At 40.3% G+C, this 23,118-nt stretch overlaps 1 protein-coding gene and 1 pseudogene across 1 annotated transcript in view; one reads left to right on the top strand and one right to left on the bottom strand.

The window, feature by feature from the left end:
* Positions 1-23,118, top strand: part of Sdc2 (syndecan 2) — a 105,426-nt gene that overhangs the window by 8,967 nt on the left and 73,341 nt on the right. The window lies entirely within an intron of this gene.
* LOC125360967 lies at positions 9,623-11,533 on the bottom strand (annotated as a pseudogene).

The raw sequence follows: 23,118 nt of genomic DNA, 5'->3' as shown, positions 1-23,118 counted from the left end.
ACATGTTTATAACAGTTTTTTACTCTATGGTTGAATCTGTTTGTGAAATTGTGGTGAAGATGCAGTAAGTATTCCCTTTACAAAGCATTTTGATGTTTATTTTTCTTGTCATTGAACAAGTTTATTAACTACAACTGGCATTGATACATCATGCGCAATTAATAGAATTTAATCTCACAACATAGAAAAAGATATGTGTGGTATATGTGTGTGTGTGAATGTATACAGTAACAAGTTGTTAAAGGAAAATATTTTTCAGTGCCTTACAAAAAGTGGGTCCAAGTGTTTAAACATCTCACCACTTTTTAACAAACTAGAGTGTGTAGTGTACCCTAGAATTTAGGAACTGTCCGATTATTTGCATTGGTGGGTCACTAGTATTCAGAGTTATTTGATAACAGGTAATATTTTGCTATATTGGCTCTATCTACAGCCTTAAGCTTGGTAATGGGAGAGCTAAGGCATAGATTGCCTTATTTATTTATTTTTGATCTAGGGCTTTGTGCACAAAAGGCAAGTATTTTACCACTGAGCTCTATGCCCAGCTGTAGTGGGAATGTTTCTCTGTCCCAGCTCTGCTTATTTCTGGCTGTGGCTTAGGCAGCTAAAATTCCCTGTCTATGCCTTAGTGTCCACCTCTGTGAAAAGGAGATTGGTCATTCTCAGAGATGGTGAGAGGGTTCATGAATTTTCATGGTAGTGAGTCAGGTGCTTAGAAGAGTGTCTGGTATGGAGACCACAGTGTCTCAGTATGTATTGAATAAAGTTGGATGTGCAGGTTGAAGACAAAGCTCCAGACCCATTAAATCAGAGGCTAGGAGGTGGTAAGTCCAGCTCCTGGTTTTGCAAATGATCTGGAAGTGAGTCTTAACTTCCAGCAGTCTTGAGAATCACGGTATGCACTGGCTTCCTGGTCTCCTCTGGCTTAGAGAGCCTGATACAGCAGGTGAGACTTTGTACCCTCTGTGTATGCTCTCCAGCACAGGTGCCAGGTGACTACAGGCCTCACAGGCTGCAGCATTGCAAAGTCCTTGCTCCCTTCCCATTTTTCTACCTTCTTGCCAATGTCTTTATCTGCCAGCTCATAATTATTTTGGTGCCTTGTGATACTTTTGAGAACTCTTCAGGCAAAAGATATATCTAGAAATGAAGTTCATATGAAGATGTCTTTAAAAATAATGGAAACATTTATCCTCCCAAAGGGTAGCTTTGCTAGCAACAAAGGGTACTTGTTCTCTGGGTTGGCTGCAGAAATGAGTGTTTAGTCAGCTTATTAGATTTGCCTGAGTTCAGGCTCTGCACACAGGACTTTGTGTGTTTGCCCTATTGGAAATGTGTGCAAGTCCTCCATTCGTGTCTTTGACAGTGGCTTGCGGGTGATAACTACACTCACATTCCTGCAATCTGGACCGAGTTTCATTTGTGTTTATTGCATTCTGTGCCATTGCTTGCAGTTGAGGTAGGAGAGACAGCTTTAGGCTGTCTTGTCTTAGGAACAAGGACATCTGAGTTGTCTTTAGTTCTTGCTTAAGCAGAAAAGCAGCAGCCCATGATCTAATCTATTCATAGTTTACTTTGTTCACATATCTAATTTGGGAGTATGTTTGCCCTCCCTCAACTCTAAAAAACACAGTTTTCTATTTGTTGAATAAAAGAGAGGGTATCTTTAATTGACTGGGAGGGGGAAAAATCCCTTGCTTAAGAATTCTGGATTTCTCAATGCTTTTAAAAATTGCTCTGTGGGATAACATTAAAATACTGACCTTTTCAAGTCTGCCTCTCAACATATTAGCTCTGCTGTGATGGAGTTGGGGCAGGGAATGTTTTGAGAGCTGTTAATATGAGCCATTCACCACAGCTCATTGGCTTATGAATCCACCTAGTCTGTTGTAATATCTAGAGTGAAATGTTTAGTATTTTGGTGGCCCTGGGGTTAGATGTGTCTTTACAAAGCATTAACTGTACAGAAAGATCAGCCTTTGAAATCAAGAAAATGAAGATGGGAATATTCTTCCTCCTTTTGCTAGGCACAAGTGTATCTCTCAAGAATAGATGTCCTGGAATTTTGTTATAATACAATTAGTGTGCAGTATGGTTTTTCTCTACTGAAACCAAGGCCCGTGTCTGGGAATCTGTAGGTCTAGTATTGGGACAGTGCTCCTCCTCAAAGTGCAGAAGTTCTTAAATCAGCATCTTCCTTCCCCAAGAATTAGTGTGAAATGAAGTCTTAGACTCACGCCAGAACTACCGAATTGAAACAGGGTGGGTGAGGGTGAGCCTAGGGATTTGAAGGATTTTGTTTTGTTTTTGGTGGTACTGGGGTTTGAACTCAGCCTCAGCCTCATACCTTCTAGGTAAGTGCTCTGCCACTTAAGCATGACCCAAGTCCAGCTTTGCTTTGGTTATTTTTCAGATAGGGCCTTGTGTTTTTGCCTGGGGTGGTCTTGGGCTGTGATCCTCCTATGCCCTCCACCCTCTAAGGAGTTGAGATTGTAGTTATATACTGTTGTGCCTAGAATTGTGTGTGTGTGTGTGTGTGTGTGTGTGTGTGTGTGTATGGTAGGGTCTCACTCACATCTTGCCTGGGCTGGTTTTCAACTGTGGTTCCCCCCTTCTTCCTCCATCTCTAAGCACCTAGGACCATAGTCATGTACCACCATGCTTGGCTTCATTCTGAGCTTTCTACAGCCCTCTAGGAGATTCTCTTGCAAGGTAGAGTTTCAGAAAAAGTAAGCCATGATTCTCTGGCCCAGACAGAATTGGATGAGCATCCTTGGTTGTGGTGCCTAGATATCCATCTTCACTTTTGATGCTGCCTAGGTGATTTTCTTGTGCAGTGAGACTTTTAGACACAATGCTCAGACCAGCATCATCTGGGAGCTTATTAGAAATCTAGAATCTGGAACCCTACTGAGACTGACTGAATTGTAGTTTGCATTTTAACAAGATTCCTAGTGACTCATCAGCACATTAGAGTTTGTGAAACACTGCTTTATAGAAATAGTGAGTTTCCTTTATAGGAGTCAGTCCCTAGATCGCCTTTCATTTACAAGTGTTGTGAAGAGGCAGAACAGCTGCTTTGTCTTCTGCCTGGCAGTGACTCAGGGATGCAGCCATTGGAGGAAAAGGGAAGGCATCAACAGCTGGGACCATTAGGAACAATAGACCTACAAGCCAGCATTCAGCCAGGGAGAGCTGAGAACCTTCCAGGTGCAAGTAGCAAAAATTCCAATTCAGATGGGGCTCAACAATAACAAGGACGTTTTTGGCTCAGGTATTGGGAAAGTCCCAAAGTACCATTGTTCAGGGTCCGGCTGCATCAAGATGCTTATGTGTTCTCACCAAGCCTCGGGTTTTACCTATCACCTTTCCTTTGTTAGAGTTACTTCTTGTCTTTATAGAATTCAGGTAACAGTTCTACCACACTCATATACACTACTTACCTGTGCATCCAAGGTTGCAATTTCACCCTTACTACTGCCCAGCTGAAAGGGAGTCAAGAGGAAAACCTGTTCTCTTAGGGGTCATGAACTGAAAGTGGGAAGTGTCATTCTACTGACATTCCATTGGTCAGCATAAGTCTCCTAGCTTCCCAAGGTGCAAACTATGCTGGGAAATGCAGTCTTTATATAGTAGCCAACTCCCCAGCCAAAATCTTGGGAACTGATGTTAGTACATAAGGCAAGATGCAATGTGGCTGATGCCACATTGAAGACACAAGTGAACAGCTTCTGAACGGTTAAAAGTTCTCTTTTCTGGCCATTCAAGTAAGAATTCCATTATGGCTCATTGTGATTGGTCTAGCCTGTATCACATGCATCATTCCTGGAACTCCATGTGGAGAAGGTTCCATGTGGACTCAAATGGGAAGGAAATGGTTCCCAAAGACACATTGAAGGGCTATTACCAGAGGGAAGAGAACAAAGAGGTCACTGTCTGCTGCCTCTTCCATCATCTGTGCTCTGGTTGTCCTACTGCAACTTCTCTTTCCCTTTCAAGATGGATCTTAACCTCATCTAATTTTCCAGAATAAAATATTTGACAGATAAAGCTTTTTGTCTCAGTCACATCCCTGAAGAGCTATGTTGGATGTGGGTTCAGGCATTACCCCTTGCTTGGTAATAATCAAAAGCAGGCATGGCTCAGATAGAGATTTACTTCACTCTTGGGCAAGAAAGGGAAGTAGAAAAGTTGGGAGAGGCTACAGCGAAGGTGGGAGTCTTGGCTGTCTATCCAGTTAAATGGAATATTGGAAAATAATTAGGGTATAAAAGGCATTTAGGAAATGTATTCATTGAGTTTAGTGAACACAGAACGTAGCATTGTACTTTTGAGCTTCTCTGCATATTCTAGTGACTGGTAAATTTTATTAAGGGAAAGATAAATTTGTTTATGATAAAACGTTACAATGTTGTAAATTAAATGTTTTGAATCTTTAATCGACGGTTTTGTAACACTGTTGTTCCATGTGTTACAAAAATGATTATTTGAACTGAGATTTATCATTTCTGCCTCAAAGTTTGATATCCTTTCATATGTTCTATTTAGATCTTGTACAAAAAGTTGAAGTGATTTCTGAGACTGAAGGCCTTTTCCACAAGAAATGTAAATAGTTGAATTATATTTATATGCAGCTAGAGTACATTAAAAGCATACTCTGTAATGCTTCCTGAAAAGAGTTTTGACATCTTAAAATGGTAGAAAAATAATACATAACATTCAAATAACATGATGTTTCTGAGCCTTTCAACTATATGCCTTATGCTTATTGTCCTTCTAATAAAAATGGAGATTGTAGATGTTGGGGATTATTATGGCCTTGGGGAAGGCTGCCCTTCCACTAGCCTTGGGACAATGGAAGTCCCTCCCACCTTCTGGCCTCCGCCCCTTGGGAGGTGAACAAGTGCCTGCCACCATGATGGGGTTGTCCCGCCCACAAAGGAAGTTTCGTGATGTCACTTGATGGACATGGTCCTTAGCCTATGACTGGCCCTTTGGCCAGCCCCCTTTCTTTCCCGCCATTACTTCTAAATAAGTGCCTTTCCCTATTAAAGTTTTTGAGACGCATCCCACCACCGCAGCGTGTCCCTGATGCCTTCCTTTTAGCCCCTGCTCTTGGTAACATGTGAGGGGACTGGGGGGAGGGGAGGCTTCAGCAACCTTTCCTCAACTTAGCGCATGTCCATGTGAGTATGCCTTTGGCCTTCCGCCGGCGGAGGGCAAGGCCGAGTGCTCTTTCATAGATTTAAGGGTTCACTATTCTCCCTGTGGGATCAGGGAGAAGGGGATCGTTCAGATCCCGACAGTAGACACATCTGATGTAAATGAAGTAAAATTTTACTTGCCAGAACTTTGTGTATTATGTTGATATGATTTACCCACAACACTATTATTGACTTAATAAATATTAAGAGAGCATTTGTGATATGTCTCTTGGCATTCACTGTTTCTCTGTTCTGAGCATTAATTGTTCTTGTGACTTCTTACCAGGTTGCTTCTGTTGTTAGAGTCAAATTTCTTAACCATAAACTATTTACAGATGTCGTTTAGCATTGTTCAATAAAAATCTTTTAGTTTATTGAACACAAAGCTATTTTCTTTCCACATTGTATGTTTTCAAGAGTTTTTGTTTTTTTAAATTTTACTGGCAATTCAAGAGACAATCAAAACATCTGCTGAAAGTATCACCATCTGACAAAGCCTACATTAGAAAGATATAATGTAATGACTTGCATCTGACCCTTTCAATTCTGTTTTTTTTTTGCGGAGGGGCGGGGGGAGGAAGGCAGTTAAAAGTGAAAGGAGTGGAGACTTTGAAGAGACTGATTTTGACTGGATAAGAACTCTCTAAAAGCCAGGCAGATGGAACAAGCCCATTGGGGAGTACATAGGGTCCATACTTGGAGTCTGGAGCAAGTGTACACATGGCCACTTGTGTGAGATCTTTAAGATCTTTAGAGGAGATTTACATTATCATTTTGTGGGAAGATCAGCTGATTTTTTTCCCTAGCTTCCTCCTGGCCTTAGAAGATACTGTAGTTCTTCTGTGTGTTGAGTACCTTAGGATGCATTTTATTTCTGTTTCTGATAACTTAGTGTGACTGAGACTAGAAATATTGTTTTGTTCTTAGTTGAGGCAGTATGATAGTTTATGATTGACTTTCTGATCTATGGGACTATGTAACTATTGAACATTGACATTGTTACAGGTCTCTGACATTGGCTATTCTAGCCAACTCTACTGCCTGATCTGAGCCAGAGGTGTGTCTCTGACACTGAAAAGTTAGACAAATTCAAAACTAAGTAAGTGGTTTTAATGGGGATGGAAGAGAGCACTAAGAGGGTCCAGAAGTTGTAAAGCCGTGTGTGGAATAGAGGAAAGAGCCACTGCCCAACCTATCAGGGTTTTAAAAAATTTATTTATTTATTGTCAAAGTGATGTACAGAGGGGTTAGAGTTATTCATATGTAAGGCAGTAAGTACATTTCTTATCAAACTTGTTACCTCCTCCCTCATTTTTCTCCCACCTCCCGCCTCAAGTTGTACAGTTGGCTTACAGCATATAGTTTTGTAAGAATTGCTTTTGCATTAGTTCTCCTTTTACCCTTTGTCTCTCCATTTTGATGTTCTTCTTCCCTTTCCTACTTCTGATAAATGTATATACAATACCCAGGGTAGCAAAATCAGTTACAGCAACATCAGGGGTAAAACCACAGGGAAGAAAGACAAAAGAAAAAGGCATAGCTTCACATGGTACCTTGAAAATAACAAAAACAATGGTAAACCTCTTATTTCCATAACTTGGAGTTCATTTCACTTAGCCTCATCTTATGTGTTCACATGTACGTAGCTATTGAGCTAGTGTGATCTTGTTCCTTCAAGCCTTCTTAGATGGTGGTTCTGTGCTGTGGGTCATCATGCAAAGCTTTCCATTTGAGCCTTAAGTGACAAACATGGCAGAGGCAAATGAAGGGCAGGGCAACTCTAGATTATAAGCCATTATTCTGTTCTCTTTTTTGACATGAGTACTGGCTTCCATGTTTCTTTTTTAATTATTGATGAAACAAGACAAGTGATGGGCATGTTGATGCTGAAAAGGTAGCCAGAACACCTGTGCTTATATAATCATGCCTGTCTCTGCCAGTCAACAGCTGTGAAAATCATTCAGCCATTTTTACCTGTTTCCCTATTTGTGAAACCTGATGTTCTTGGGAGCCAAACATTGGGTGCTTGTCTTTTTTTTTAATAGCTGCATTGTTTACTTTATTTATTTATTGTGCCAGTGCTGCGGCTTGCACTCAGGGCTTTGAGCTCCTCTTTGGCATTTCTGCTCAGGGATGATCCTCTACCACTTGAGCCATGCCTCTACTTCCAGTGTTTTCTTGTTAATTGGTGGTAAGACTTTCATAGACTTTTCTACCCAGGCTGGCTTCAAGCTTCAGTCCTCAGATCTCAGTTTCCTGAGAAGTTAGGAATACAGGTATGAACCATCAGTGCCTGTCTTTTCTTAAGGAAATCATAGCCAATTCTCCACTCCTACTTTCTATCTTACTGTAGCCTTGGAGTAAAGTTCTTAAATTTCCAGTCCTGAGTCTTTACATTGTATGGGCTAGTCTCTCTTCTTTGCCAGGCAAGTAGATTGGTTACAGCTTTCACTTGGCATGCAGTAATCTTTCAGGACAACCCATTTCCTCTCACAAACATGGCATCTCATGTGGCTGCCTAACTTTTATTTCCTCCTCCCAGAGAGATAAAAGGATGGAGGTGGCTTTTGCTATGGGAAATAGGAGATGGAATAGGAGAAAGTCTTTTTTTTGTGTGTGTGTGTGTGTGTGTGTGTGAGAGAGAGAGAGAGAGAGAGAGAGAGAGAGAAGAGGGTGTTGTTCATCTGTTAGACACAGGAAATAATGGGTGAGAAGGCCAGCTGTCTATGTTCCATCAGTGAAAATTCCAGCTGAGCTTTTCTGCATTTTAAGCTGGGATATTACCCACTGGATATATAGCCTTGCTTTCCTGGACCCTTGACAATTCTTTCAAAAGTAGGTAAATGAATTCTCTACAGGAAAGATCACATGGCTCCTAGTATTGCTTTCTGGGGGCCTGAAGGACACGATGAAGGCTGACATTTGACACAGCATGATTTATCCAAGATCTTTCCATTTTGAGAATCCCAAATGCCCATGAGACTGGTGGCATAAATGATTAGAGGCAGGTGGAAAATACTGTTCAATGAGTGGTGGTGACACACACACACGCTAACCTATGGCTCATTAGTCCAGGGCTGCTTTAGAACCCAGTGTAGGTATGGGAGGGTTCCTTTCTCTCCTCTGTGGGCACAGATTGCATCTTCTTGGTCCCAAACCAATGTCCTTCATTGAAATGTGTCTCAAACTTGTGGAATTATAAAATTACTTACCTGGGGCTGAAAAACTAGAAAGCCTGCAATGACTTCCTGTAAACCTCAGGCCCTCTGCTCATGTCAGCATTTTCAGTGGCAGGTATACCCTGAGCTATGGATCAGAATATATCTAGTGTTTATCTATAGATTACTTATTTTTAAAAAATAGTTTATTTAGCCATTTGTTAGATAGGACTGTCCTCTGATGGTTTATGGTCTCTATTACATGTGTGTGTATATGTATGTATATAATATTTAATGTCATATCGTGACAACTTTGTTGAGCTATGAATGCATCTACCACAAAATTTACCCTATTTAAAGTATAAATTTCACTGTTTTATGATGCATGTAGAGTTGTATAACCATCACTGCCATTTTAGAACATTTTATCCACAATAAATTGTACTGCACCTCATTAGTAGTCTATCTTCCTTCTACCCTCACCAAATCTCAGGGAATCACTAATCTGTCTCTATAGACTTTCCTCTTCGAACATTTCTTTTAAGTGGACTCACACTATATATGGTCATGTGACTGGCTTCTTTTAGTATGTGTTCGAGGTTTATTTATATTGTAGTATATATTGCCATTTCTCTTTATTTTATTTTTTTGCCATTTCTCTTTATTAAAGAATATTATTTCATTATATGGCTATATTACATTTTATTTTGTCTTATCTATCTGTCTAATTTCTTTTGTCTGGTCCTTGGGATCAAACTCAGAGCCTTATGCATATTCTACCCTGTGAAGATCCATTTGTTAGAACAAATTTAGTGGGGGCATATGTTCATATGTTGTGATTTCTCTTGCCACATTCCTAGGAGTGTATTTTCAAGGTCATATGGTAGCAATATTGAATATTTTGAGAAATGACCACACTGTTTTGCAAGGTGGCATCACCATTTCCCATTCTAGTGAGCAGTGTACCAAGTTCTAATTTCTTCATATCCCCAGAACCACTTGTGTTGTTTGTTGTTATCTCTCTGTGGTTTGGATGTTTGTTTACCTAGTGGCTAATGATGAGCAGAGAATCGTCTGTTGGTTTATTAGCCATTTATATTACTTCCTTAAAGAAATGTCTTCAAAACCAGCACTCCTATTTGACTTGGGCTATCTTCTTATTACTGAGTTTTCAGAATTGTTGGTATGTTATGAATACAAATCCCTTAGCAGATACACAATTTGTAAATATTTTCTCTCAGCTCAGTTTTCATTCTTTTCTTTTAAAAAACTTTATTCTTTAGTTTGTTATTTTTTTAGGCTTTTATTTTAAGGCAGGATTGCACTATGTTCTCTCAGGTTGGCTTTGAACTCATAATTCTTCATCCTCAGCATCTCTAGGTGTGAACCACCATACCAGGTTTATTCTCTTGACAGTGTCCTTCGAAACACATTTTTTTTAAAAAAAACCAAACTAATTTAATTTATTGCTCAGAGTCCAAAACTTCTCCCTGGCCTGAATAGAGACCAGGTTTCTTAAGCCTCAAACTCAAATTCAAAGTACTGTGGGTTGATGGGCATAACCATCTTCTCCAACCCTGCTGTAGCTCTTGCCATCAGGATGGAAAGCAACACTGTTGATGGGTTCAAAGTGGCCCTTAACTCTTCAAAACTCTTCTTCAAAAGCCAAATGGAAGAACCTAGCCTCAAACTTGCCAATCCTGGCGGAGGTTGTGGTTACATCTATGGCTTCCTGACCGCCTCCCAACATCACATAGTCATAGTTTGGAGAGGGGACAGCTGAGTGGACGGGACATTATGTGTGGAATGTCTTCTGATGTTCAAGGGTTGTAGAGTCAGCTTGGCTGTGTTGTCTTCAGATGCGGTGACAAACAGGGTCATGTCTCTGGATAACTGGATGTCATTGATCTGCTGGGTGTGCTCCTTTATGTTCACTAACACCTCTCCAGACTTGACACTATGCTGGTTGAGCTCTCCATGCTCATGGCCAGCGATGATGCACTCCCCAAAGGGTCCACACATAGCACTGACGATCTTGGAGTCATTGCAAGGGATCTTCATGTGAGGTTCATTGGTGTTGATCTGGCTCAGATCCCACAGGTCAAAGAAGCTCCCAAAGCACTGGTAGTCCCTCTGCTTATCTGTGGAGAACATGATGATATTTTCTCCAGAGTCAATCAAATCCACAGGTCCAAACGACTGAATTGGTCTTGAGAAGGGCCAACTGCTTTCCTGTTTCACAGTCCCAGAGACGACAGCTGTTGTTAGCTGAGCCAGTGAGGACATGTTTGGTGTCCCAGTCAGCATCCACATACCACACAACTCCAGTATGGCCCATGTAGGTGCTCAGCCAGCCATTCACAGAGTACTATACATTGACAGTGGGGTCCCTGGCCATGGTGAAGAGGAGCTCTCCTGTGTGTTTATACTTAATCTGTGTGATGGACCGCTCTAGGCCTTGCAGCAGGATTGGCTTCATCCTGGCGGTGACACAATGACAGAGGCCAAAACGCACAATTTTTAAATTTTTATGAAGTCTATAGGTTTTTCTTTTGATGTTTGTGCTTTTGGTGTCAGATGCAAGAAACACTGCCTGATTTTTACAACAGTTTGTTCCTGTTTCTTCCAAAGAGTTTTATGGTGTAGTTCTTATACTTAGGTCTGTAATCCATTTTGAATTAAACTTTGCATGTATTGTCGCGTACAAGTGCAATTTCCTATTTTCCCTTTATATTTTGCAGATGGTACGCAGTCATGCTAGTGTCTCTCTTGGTAAAAAGACTGTTCTCCCATTATTGAATTGTCTTGGCAGCCATATTGGAGAAAATCACTTTACCTGAATGTAATGATTTATTTCTGGACCTCCAATTCTGTTCCATTTGTCTGAATTGCATATACAATTTTATATATGCATGTATATTTGTGCACATGTGAATCTTAAAAGCAAATTCATTTAGGATGGCTTTTGTCTCCCTTTGGCTTTCATTTAGGTGGCTAGGGGAATAGGACAGGTTAGAATACAGCACATAGACAGGACGTGTGGCCAAGAGGTGTCTCCTGCTTCTATTGATCCCACTTGTCAGGAAACAAAGAATAAGTGTCAGGGTGGTTGTTTGCTGTTAGCATTCCTTTTTTCCCCCATCCTCTTGCCTAGAAGGCACTGGGGGTAACTCAGGGAATTAAGCATGATTTTTCCCCAAGTAAGGACTTAGCTTGGTGGTGAGTCCTGAATGTCTCTACCTAGAAGTAGCCAGTCCACAGTCGCGAAAAGCTTGGTATGATCCTCATACAGTTTCTTGGATTTTAATGATAGAATGTCCAACACAGGGGAAAGCCAAGTGAAGACTTGGCTGTGGTACCTTTTGCTTCCTCCTTGCAGATGTGGCTGACAAGAATGCCTGCTCTGCTCTGAGAGCCCCTTGCTATGGGAAAACAGCTGAAAGGTTTTGTGCAAATGTATTAATTTTATTCCTGGGTCTGTGGGAATTTAGAAATACAGTATAGGATTTTAATTGTTCGCAGCTGGCGCATGAATAGAGCAGTAATAATAATTAGGAATAAGATGGCTCACCTCTTAAACTGTTAGTTTTAATACACTAAATGTTTTTGTTCTGAAATCTGGCAGTTTCCATGTGGAGTTGTTTTGTGGAGGCCCATCTGGTTTTTGGTCCTGAAATGTGTGGCGTCTGTCTTGCCCTGCTGTGTGTGTGTGTGTGTGTGTGTGTGTGTGTGTGTGTGTGTGTGTGTGTGTGTGTGATGGGACTTGCAAGGCAGGCATTCAGTCACTTGAGCCACACCCCCTTTTTGAGATAGAATCTTGCTTTTAGTTGAGCATCATTCTCCTCTTACCCTTCCTGCTGTAGTTGGGATGACAAGTATGTATCAACATGCCGGGCTCTGACTCTTTCCACCAGTTTGGGATTTTGCAAATATTTTTGCCTGGGCTTGCCTAGAGTCCTGCTCTTCCCCATCCCAGTCTCCCTTGTAGTTGAGATTACAGATGTGTACACTGTGTCTAGCCACTGGTTGAAATGGAATCCTGTGAAGGTTTTACCTCAGCCAACCTAAACCATAATCCACCCAATCTCTGCCCTCCAGTTTAGCTGAGATTATAGGCATGAGCTGGTTCATTAGCTTCTTGCTAATTTGTTGCAATTATTTGAGTAGTTTGATTTTGTTTTCCTTCTTTTTTAACTTAAATAGATACAAACAGCCCCTACTCAACAGAGTCCATTCAAGCATTATTTCTACAGAGCTGGGGGCCTGAGCAACAAGTATCTTAAGTGTGTATTCAGCTTGTATGGGGAGAGGCAGCTTTGGTGTTCTGTTTACAGTGGGAGGAGCCTATTTAGAGAGAGGGTGGATTTATTCCAAGACAGATGCTGACCAGTGGCAACCAGAATGGTACTACTTCCTTAGGAGAAAAACAGCCCTTTTAATTCCCTAGGCAGGAGTCTTGAAAGCCATAAAGCAGATTTACAATGATTTATCTCCGTCACCATTTAAAAAAGTAAGTCCTCTAATTCCAAAGTACTAATATAAGCTATTAGTATTTACTTATTCTCTACCATCTATTTTCCTAACATGTTTCAAAATAATCAGTATTTATTAGTGAATAGGTCTTAATGAAGAATGATATTGAAGAGTGACTTAGATAAAGATTGTATTCCAGGAAACTTGGAAATACCCAAACAGATGTGTGATGAGAGCATGCAGTTATATCATATTATTATTAATGTATGATATCACATCATTAAGAGTTTCTTTTTTGACTTTAGCATTTTTCATTCCCAAATTATCTGAATTTATGCATCAGAGGAGAAATATTTTAAAAACCCAATGGTTAGAAATAACTATAAAAGTAACTATATGACTGGGTAGATAATAGCCTCTTCTAATTTATGCTAGCCATTAATTTGACTCACTTAGTAAATACTTGTTACGTAGAATTGAACAATAATCCTAACGCATCTTCACATTTCTCACCAGATTTCTTGCCACAAGAATTTTACTTTTTTTTTTTTTGCTAGCTATAGTTGATATAAGAATCCAGCCAAGGAAACTTTGTAATGACAACCTTTTTACTTTGAAAAGTACACATTGTAAAACACTCTCTTGAATCTATAAATGAAAGTCATTTCACTAAAGCTAAGCTGTGAGTCACATTATACAGTATTTCCAAGAAAACAAAACCTAATCATTTTTCACTTACAAGGACCATGGAATTACAGTAGTAGAAAGGGCTTGTAATTTCCCAAGAACAGCAGACCAAGTTTGAGAAATTAGTGTGAGCTCCATAAATTTAGTAATCTCGAAATGGATGATTTGAGCTGTTTCACTCACTTTTACTGTCTCATGAAATACTGTCTGTCAAGATGAACATGGGAGCAGTAACAATTCCATTAACAGCAAGTCTTATATCCTTGTCCCTTAAAGCGCCTTTTCCCAGCCCACACCCTTTATATAGTGTTCAGTGTGTGGACATTTCAGCATGCTTCTGTGTGAAGTACTTGCATCTGGAGAGACAGCTTGAAAAAAAAAATAAAGCAAAACAGAAAAATCCATTGGCATTTTGAGAGTTGAATTCACAGAAGATGTCGTTTGCAATGTGCTGAAAACATAAGGTCCCAACAGCCGGAACAGGCCCAGTGCCAGGCAATTTCACTTCTAGAGAAAGGAGGACTGAGCAGCCCTCCAAGGATTAGCTCCAACTCAGCAGCTGCTGTCTGAGTTTGATTAGGCACATCCTGCTCTAGGAGACCCACATTAACCCTCAGGCCCCCCAGGGAACTCCAGGGCTGTCTTTTAAACAAAGGATGCTTCCCCAGGACACCCAAGGGCAAAAGCCAAAACAATATGGAGGTTAAGCTCCCCCAAACTGGATTTGAGAGAACAATCTTGGAAGGAAGCTGATGCAGATTCAGAACTGCAAGTCCTTTTCAGATCCTGGAATTTTAACACACTCAGGAGGGGAGCAGAGGGGCTCTGAGAAGGGAGTGACTTGCAGAAGCACTGATATCCAGGTCTCTTCAGTTAGAACTGATGTACCACATTCCCGTAGTACCAACCAGACACTACAAATAATGGGTTGCATATTTTTGAAAATGGAGCAGAGAGAGAAGAAACTTTGAGGTAAACAAATCATGGTGGAATTGTATTACTTCCTATTTAGATTGTCAAGGCTTTATTGTATTTTTTCTTCTTTCACAAGATTTATACACACTTTATAAAAATCAATGTGTATTTAATAAGTAGCCAGTGAATGGATCATTCCAGGAAATTTAGTGCACGATTTTTTTTTTCAAGGCAGAGCAGGCATCCAGCGAGGGTATTGGGAGGAAAAAGTTGAACCCAAGTCCACTTGTCTGAGAATGAGAAGATGGGTAATGGAATGAGCTCTTTTGTTTCACTATGGCAGCATGAAGAGCAGGGCAACCCCTTTGGATGATTTATGGCCTCCTGTCTGTAGATGGTAGGTGGGCTTACATTATCTGGATTGAAGAATATGTGTGGGGTCTTTGGGCCTAAGGCTGTCCAGGTAACAAAAGGCTTTGTGGAAGAGAAAAGCTACCCTGAGTTCTCAGAAAGGGTAATATGTTGCTGTTTGTCTAACATCTGTGTTGAGTATTGAGAATTCACCCTGATTTGTGGTTGTAACAAGATCCTCTGCTTTCTTCCTTTTAAAAGTTGGGGAGTTAATTTCTTGTAGGAAACAACACATTAAATCCCAGGCTGTCACTAAAACGTGTGCTTTCTCTTTTTGCCCAATCAAAAGGATGGCGCCATTAGGGTTTTGTTTGATATAATGGGAATTATTAAACATTGTTGACTTAAAGAGGTTTGGCTAAGCAAGAGAAGAAAAATTGGATGGTCTTTTGCACTTTGATTTCCAAGTGGGGTTTTGGAATCTATTTTTACATATCTTAACCCATTGAATTTTGAAATTGGTCATTTTTCAAGGGTGAGAAAAGTGTGTGTTTTTCCCCCTATGATCTTGCCATAGCTTTTCTGCAGAACTCACAAAATGTTGGTTCAATTTAGAATGCTTCGCAGAGATACAGTGATCTTTTTCTTTTTCTGCAATTGTATTTTTCCCCCCTAAGGTTTGGGACCTGAAACCAGGAATGTCTACTGTGAGCACAACTTGCAGAATATTTTTGTTTAGGAGACACATCAGAATGTACCTGTGTCTATTGATTGATCAGTTGAGCTTTTGAAGTACCTGTTGTCTGAAAGTGATTTTTTTCAAGTGATTTACCTGATTTCCCCCCCCCCCCCCCATTTCTGGCTGGAGAGAAGTTAGGGCAGAAGGGAAAGCTTTGTATTATTTTTGTTGTCTGTTCTCTAGAGATACAGCTTTCGATTCTTTAGAGAGAGGAGATATCAAAAGGTCTTTAATCCTTTCTTTCTTTGTTCCTTTTAGTGTAGTGGTGTCTCTTAGCCCCATGGAAAAGTCCTTTCTTAATGCTATTATTACACTCTCAGTGATGGAGAGGAGGCAGCAAAAGTGATCTCTGTAGGTAATTATTCTAGTTCATACCGTGGGCTGCACAACTTTGGGGGAAAACCAGCTTAGAGATCTGTGATGCACAGGGAACCGTTTTAGGATGTAAAGTTGTCAGAAAAATCTTGCAGCACTGCTTCTGGATTGTTGCCTTAGCCCGCAGTCCCAGATTGTTGCCTTAGCCAGAAATCCTGTTGCTCAGGTGGAGGTTTTACCTAGGAAGAGCCATGTCTGTTTCTGCAGTAGCTTTCCACAAGTGAAACATGCTTTCTACTCCCTCTGTTCTTCCCTGGGATTGGTATTCTCCCTCTTCTCACTATTTTTTGCTTGGTAGCAATTGCTTCATTGTAAAAGAGTTTACACTGCAGTGATAAACCCAGAATGTGAAATCTCCTTGAAAATCTTTTTTTTTTTTTCCCTTCTACAAATATACAAGCCACATTATCAGGTCTGGGCAGCCAAAAATCCCACACTGAATGGCACTGTCATTCTTTGAGATCTTTTGTTGTTGTTGCTGCTGTCAGTTCTGGAGCTTGAACTCAGGGCTTGAGTGCTGTCCCTTCTTGTTTTACTGAAGCCTAGCACTCTACCACTTGATTCACAGTACCATTTCTGGCTTTTTGGTAGTTAGTTGGACATAAGAGACTTCCCTGCCTGGCCTGGCTTTGGACTGTAATCCTTACATCTAGCTAGGTGACAGCAGGAGCCACCAGTTTAGGCACCTTGTTTTTTAACCATCTAGTGGCGCTTGCTTTGCTGTTTTAAGCTAAACACTGTATTAACAGCAAGTTGAGATTTTTGAAGCATAGATGTAGTTCAGGAATGACGCCAGGAAAGAATCGTTTAGGTTTCCTTAAATATGAGAAGGCGAATGTTGTATATACATGAATATCTATCTGTACATTTGTTTTTATACCTGCTTGTCGTGTTTTTAGTACATGCATGTTGGAAAATATTTACGTATTCAAATTTTTTTCCTTTGGTGGCACTGAGATTTGAACTCACACTTGCTAAGCAGACCTCTATCACTTGATCCCTACCTCCAGATTTTTTTTTTTTTTTTTTTTGCTTTAGCTTTTAGCTGGGAGGACAGATGAGCACCAACTAGCATGCCCAGCTAATTGGTTGAGATAGAGTTACACTCACCTTTTGCCTGCTCTGCTCTGCTCACAGGGAATGTGTTCCCTACTGATCTTACTGGGACCTGAGTTTGCCCCACTGGACTGTGCTGTGCTTTTCCAGGGGAGTTCACTGTGCTTTTGGAGAGGAGCCTTTCATTCTAGACATTCTGGAGCAGATTGACAGTAAGCCGGATAAAAATATGTGGAAAGGTGATTAGTTTAATTGGCCCACTATTATAATTATTCAGTAGGAGGCGACTGTAGGATTGCTATTATAGCCCTGAGTGCCTGGTAAGAAGAGGAGGAGAAAGCCATTGAAAACAGCAGCAACATTATAAAACATTAACTTCAGTGTGCACGTAATAACAAATTACCCTGGCACTTTAAGGATAGAAAAATTCTTAACTATTTGGTACAAGTATCCATCTCAGGAAAAAAGCAAAAGAAAGAGAGAGACAGAGACAGGCTTTTTTCCCCCTTTGCCAAGGGTAAGTGTGGGAAATTCTGCTAATGGTTTTTTTTTCCGTGAAGATACTAGAAGAGAAGCAGGATTTCAGGAGAGGTAAACTCGCTCTTGGGTGTGTTTGTAACTTGAAGATATTCTCTTCTAAAGTCCTGTCCACATTCAGGGTGGCCACAATGATGGTGTTGTTTTGGTTTCTTTTTGGGAGGGGGAAGTAGGGGAAAGAAATCCAGTCCCTGGGTAACATTGTAAAGTGGAGTATTTTTCTTTTACATCAAAGAGCAGAGAATGTTGAACAGACAGTGAGCTAAGAAGTGAGGAGCAGGCATTTTGGTCCTTTCACTGGGAAACTATGCGTGGAATGTCCTCCTTCATGGACCAGAGACCCTGAAGTGAATTCAGGTGCCTGTGTGGTGCGAAGATTTCCTGCAGCGCAGTGACTACAGGAAGAAATTGCAACCAGATGAACTCCGAATCAAATTGATGGCTTTATTGGACCTTCTTTTCACGAGATTTAACTTTCTAATGTGCACATATATCACTCTGGAGATGTCATTATAAATGGCTGACCTTTTGTTTGGGTTTGGGGGGAGTGCTGCTTGCTGTCTGTGAGGCTCTGCTTGGTGTGGCTTTGATTTTCACCCACATCTGTTGAGCATGTGAGATCATATATATGTATATGTATGTTTTTCCCCCTTCATCTAAATCACACTAACAATTGGTTAAAAACATTTAATGAAAACCAGTCAGAACCAATTTCAGTTAGATATTCCAGTTTAGGATCACAGTATTTCTGGTTTAAGATGTGGAAATTATGACTTCCTTGAAAGTTTTAGTTGATGGCAGTATTAGGATGTCTCCCTTGCACAGGGCACTGGCTGGCTTTGTCTTGATTCCTTCTACTCCTGCCCAGGGTTAATGATTGCAGGATGACTGGGAATAATGAACAATCACTGCAAAGCTTGTTATCAACAAACTGGAGTCCTATTTAAAACCAGACCTCTTCCCTCTTTTGCCCTTCCAGTAGGAGTTGGCACACTGCTGGTTACACCATACAACATGGCAGGTTCCATTGGACTGTTGAATGGGACCCCATGTGCTATCACGTGTGCACTTCAGTGGTGCTTCTTCTTTGTGTGTGGATTTTCCTCAGTTTTAAAAAAGATGGGAGGTTTCAGGACTTTTTTCTAGCTATGGTCTTTAATGGAACCGGTATTGTAGTGAGATAAGATGTCCTCACTTTTTTTAGCAGGTAACATGGGGTTCCATAGAAGCTTTGAGGATATTGGAGGAAGCGGATGGAAACAATACAGCTTGTTTTCTGCACTTTAGGTCATTCCAAAGAAATAATTGGACTTCAGTTGACCCCTCCCTTCTGCATGCCAATAAAAATCATGATTATAGCCTCTGCCTAAATGTCCCAAATGTTCATGATGCCCATGATCCCTTCTCATTACTTACCTTTTGCCATCTTGGAGGCAAGAAGTTGTTGGGGCTTCCAGTCCGTGTGTGATATACTTAGGGCAAGAGGTGGCACTCTCTTGTTCCTGGTCGTCCTCGAGAGGTTGACCTCTGCGACATACCTGCTATGTGTCATCATTCTTCTCCATTTCTCTTCCAGTAACCAGCTTTCCATCTGTTTCTCTAGAACTGGAGACATAGGGTACATCCCAGAACACCTCTTTTTCTGAGCCCAGTTCCCCTCAGAGTGAATCTGTGACTAATCTTGTCCTTCTCATTCTTACTGGGCTGCCATTACTTGAGAGCTCCTTAGAGAACTGGAAGAAGGTTCTTTTTCTGGGTTGGAAGTCAGGCTCAGTTTCTCCAGCCTTTTTGTTCTCCTGTAAAGCATTCTGGTGGCCAAAACTCCTTCCAACTTGGTCCCATTTCAGGCAGGGTAACTGCACTGAGGCAGGTAAGGAAACTGTGATTGGGAAGGCTAACAGAACTCATCTAAGACCATCCCTCAAGGACAAACTAGATTCCTGGGTTCTATTGGGTTTCAAAGGGTTTTATCATGCTTTGTGAGATCATCCCTGAACCAAGAAGAAAACATTTATTTGACCTAGATTTTCTGCATGTAAAATCAGAATAAGACCACTAACTTCAGATTTTGAGGGGGAGAGTGTAATGAAGGAAACAAGATAAGAAGGGCCTCTGGAAGAAAGGGTGCAGGATGACAATTACAGAGCTCTTTCCATATACTGTCAGACTGGTCCTCACTAAAACTCTGTGGGTTAGTGTCATTGAGTTCATTATATGGATGAAGAAAGCCTGTCCCCAGACAAATTAAAGGGAAGCCTATAATGTAAGGATTGTGCCTGTAATCCTAGCTACTCAGGAGGCTGAGATGTGAAGATTGCAGCTCCAAGCCAGGCCAGGCAGGAAAGTCCATGATATTCTTACCTCCAATTCACCACCAGAAAACTGTAAAGTGGCATTGTGGCTCAAAGTGTGGTGGGGTGGTAGACTTGAACAGAAGAGCTCAGGGACAGCACTCAGGCCCTGAGTTCAAGCCCTACTACCGGAAAAAAAAAGTAAATGAAAGAAGAGATATCAAAATGTTGTCAAGAAATTATTTCTGGTTACTGGCTTATGAAAAATTATTATTATTGTTATGTTTAAAATTTCGTGTTAAGGGGGCTGGGGATATGGCCTAGTGGCAAGAGTGCTTGCCTTGTATACATGAGGCCCTGGGTTCGATTCCCCAGCACCACATATACAGAAAACGGCCAGAAGTGGTGCTTGGCTCAAGTGGCAGAGTGCTAGCCTTGAGCAAAAAGAAGCCAGGGACAGTGCTCAGGCCCTGAGTCCAAGCCCAGGACTGGCCAAAAAAAAAAAAAAAATTCATGTTAAGGATGGATGACATTTAAAAAAATACCTTATAAAAAAGCATAACCATTGTGGTTATCAGGGTTAAGACTCTAACAAAAATAGCAAATAAATACAAGTCATATCATGGAGCATTTCACCCCAGGGCTTTTTATTTGGCATTATTGTCCAGACAGGTATAAGTAGTAAGAAATCATCTTAAAGCCTTTTTACTAGAATGGCTTTATCTTCCCATTTTATTTCTTAAAGCTTTTTTTTTCTTTCTCTTTTCCCTAATATTGCTGAATAGTTCTTTTTCTTTGTTCTTCTCAGTCCATGTGTATATATACAGTTAGCGCTCCCTTGTGATGGAGCTTCTGTTTGTCGCTTGTGTCTCATGTGCCATCCTCTATAGTTCTTTAATCATAGTTTTCCCTCTTCTAATCCCCTCCCACTTGATATTTACATCTTTTGGGTAATGAGATATCTAGAACTTTCCAGTCTCTTTAGTTTAAACCACTATTTTTTTTTAATGGCAGACTTTTTTTTTTCCTGTCCTTGATTGGTTTTGCTTTACTTTGAGATAGATACTATATTCATTAAAGGTGTTGCCATTGCTATTTTCTCTGACTTGTGAAGAGCTATTTTCCATTGACTTCTAACATTTTAATTGTTTGAAAAGTGACTGTTTTGTTTAACTACTGAGGTTGATGATGTGTGTGGAATTAGGTGAAGTGCTGTTATATCTCAACAGGATTTGAAATGAAGCATAGCTAGGTTAGCATATTACATAGTAATTATGTATAACTGAGAATATACTATAGTTTTGTTAGTATTAAAACTGTTTTAACTATAGATTATTTTTAAAATTTCTATAATACTTTAGGATCTTGTAGTGGAATGGAACATTGTGAACCTAGATCAAGAAATTAAAATGTAGGCAACAAACAGTACAAGAAATGTATCCAATGCCTAACATGAAACTATAACCTCTCTGTACATCAGTTTGACAATAAAAATTTAAAAAAAAGAAATTAAAATGTTTGTAAGGAATAGAAAATTTCAATTGATAAAGTATTAGTAAACAACAATGAAACTATATACTTAAAAAATAATAACTGGTTTCCTATAGGATGTCATTGCATTTTGAGCCATTTCAATGACTTTTTGTGTATCTGCTACATATACAGTGCTATGTTCAACTTTGGGCCTCCACATAGTTGGCCCTGGTTCACATCTTTGTGAGACCTGAAATCCAGAGTGAGAAGTCAGAGCTAGCGTACCTAATGCCTCCCAGTTGTTGGCACATCATGTCACCCACTGATGAGTTGCACTGCACACTACGGAAGGCAAATGTCTGCTCCTAGCTGAAGATGATAGATCTGGGGCTTCCACCATGGGTTCTCTACATGGGCTCTGTACATTATCTGTGAGGGATGAGAAGCATCGGAATTTTGGCACAATGAGTTGGGACATTCTAGTTGGGAAACTAATCAAATCCAATGCTTGGATTGGAACACTTCAGAAATGATAGACTAATTCCACTTCTCTTTTACATAGGATGATGCCTCATGTTCTTCTAGCATAGTGAAGGCCATAAACCCCTTTTAATAGGCATATTTTCCCAAAAGATGTATCTCTTTGCAATAATTTATGGGGAGAACTATAGCAAGTAACAGCTGTATCTCTTAGACAACCAGAATACTAAAAAATTGTCTAAAAAATTCAGGTTATAATTCTGAAACTAAAAATACTCCAGTATGTGTAATACAGCCAAATCACTTAAAATATTTTGTTTATATAAACCAAGAAAGTGCTCAATGATTAAAACCTGTAAGTTTGCCATTGGCCTCACTTTAAAACAACTTAAGAGATTAGAAATAAGTCTTTCAAGAATACTAGAAAACATGGCTGCCTTGGCTTGGTATTAGAATTCCATTCTGCTCACCTTGAAACTTTCCAACCCCAAGAAGTGATTTCCTTGATTCTAATTCTTGGCTCATCTTTATGTATACTCATATATGTGATATCTAAGAGGTACACAGGACCCTGGCATTTCCATGTGAGATCCTGGTCAGAACCACTCACTTGTACAGATTCAGCAAAACTAGAGATGGACTTGATCCACCCCAGCCTTAAGGTGGTAGTTTGTCCTTGGAGACAGATTTTCCTTAATTTCTTCTTGCTTCCATTTTCTCACATGGAAACGGACGAGTAATCCCACCTACCTATTTTAGGCACAGAGTTTAAATAGAACTAGTACCATCATCATCGTTTTTAATAGCCACCATGGATTGTCACTGGGTAGATAGATGTTTCCAGGACTTAGGTTGGAAGTTTCTTAACGGTGGCCTATTTGGAACTATTTCATGTCAGTGGCCTTTTTACTTTGAATTGGTAGTTCCCAAGCTCCTCTACCTCTGCCCTCCTTCCCCCATGAATATTGTAGCCCCCATCTAAGGTCATTTGGACTCCTGTTTTGTCATGGAAGTCTTTCCTGCCCCTACCCCATCACACCCAAAGCCTCATTCTACCCCTTGTTCTTTCACTGGTGGCTTAACCCTCTTTTGTTTCCACAAATAATACTGCTAGGTGAAATATGGGATTCTAAGCTGCAGAGAAATTTCCAGATGGACACCAAGTTGTTGTTCATCTGTCTGTTTTGGGTAGTATTGGAATTTGAACTTAAAACTTTGTCCTGTCAGGTAAGCATTCTACTACTTGAGTTATACCTACATTAGCCAATTAAAATATATATGAAAGCATATCCCTTACATTGTTCATTACTTAAACTAAAAAATGTTTGTTGTTCTTTGATAATTCAGGTTTGCCTGACTATCTCATATTTTTAAATCTG

This window comes from Perognathus longimembris, chromosome 12 (genome assembly GCF_023159225.1).
Source record: "Perognathus longimembris pacificus isolate PPM17 chromosome 12, ASM2315922v1, whole genome shotgun sequence".
Classification (NCBI taxonomy): Eukaryota; Metazoa; Chordata; class Mammalia; order Rodentia; family Heteromyidae; genus Perognathus; species Perognathus longimembris.
This window is presented reverse-complemented; position numbering and strand designations above follow the sequence as displayed.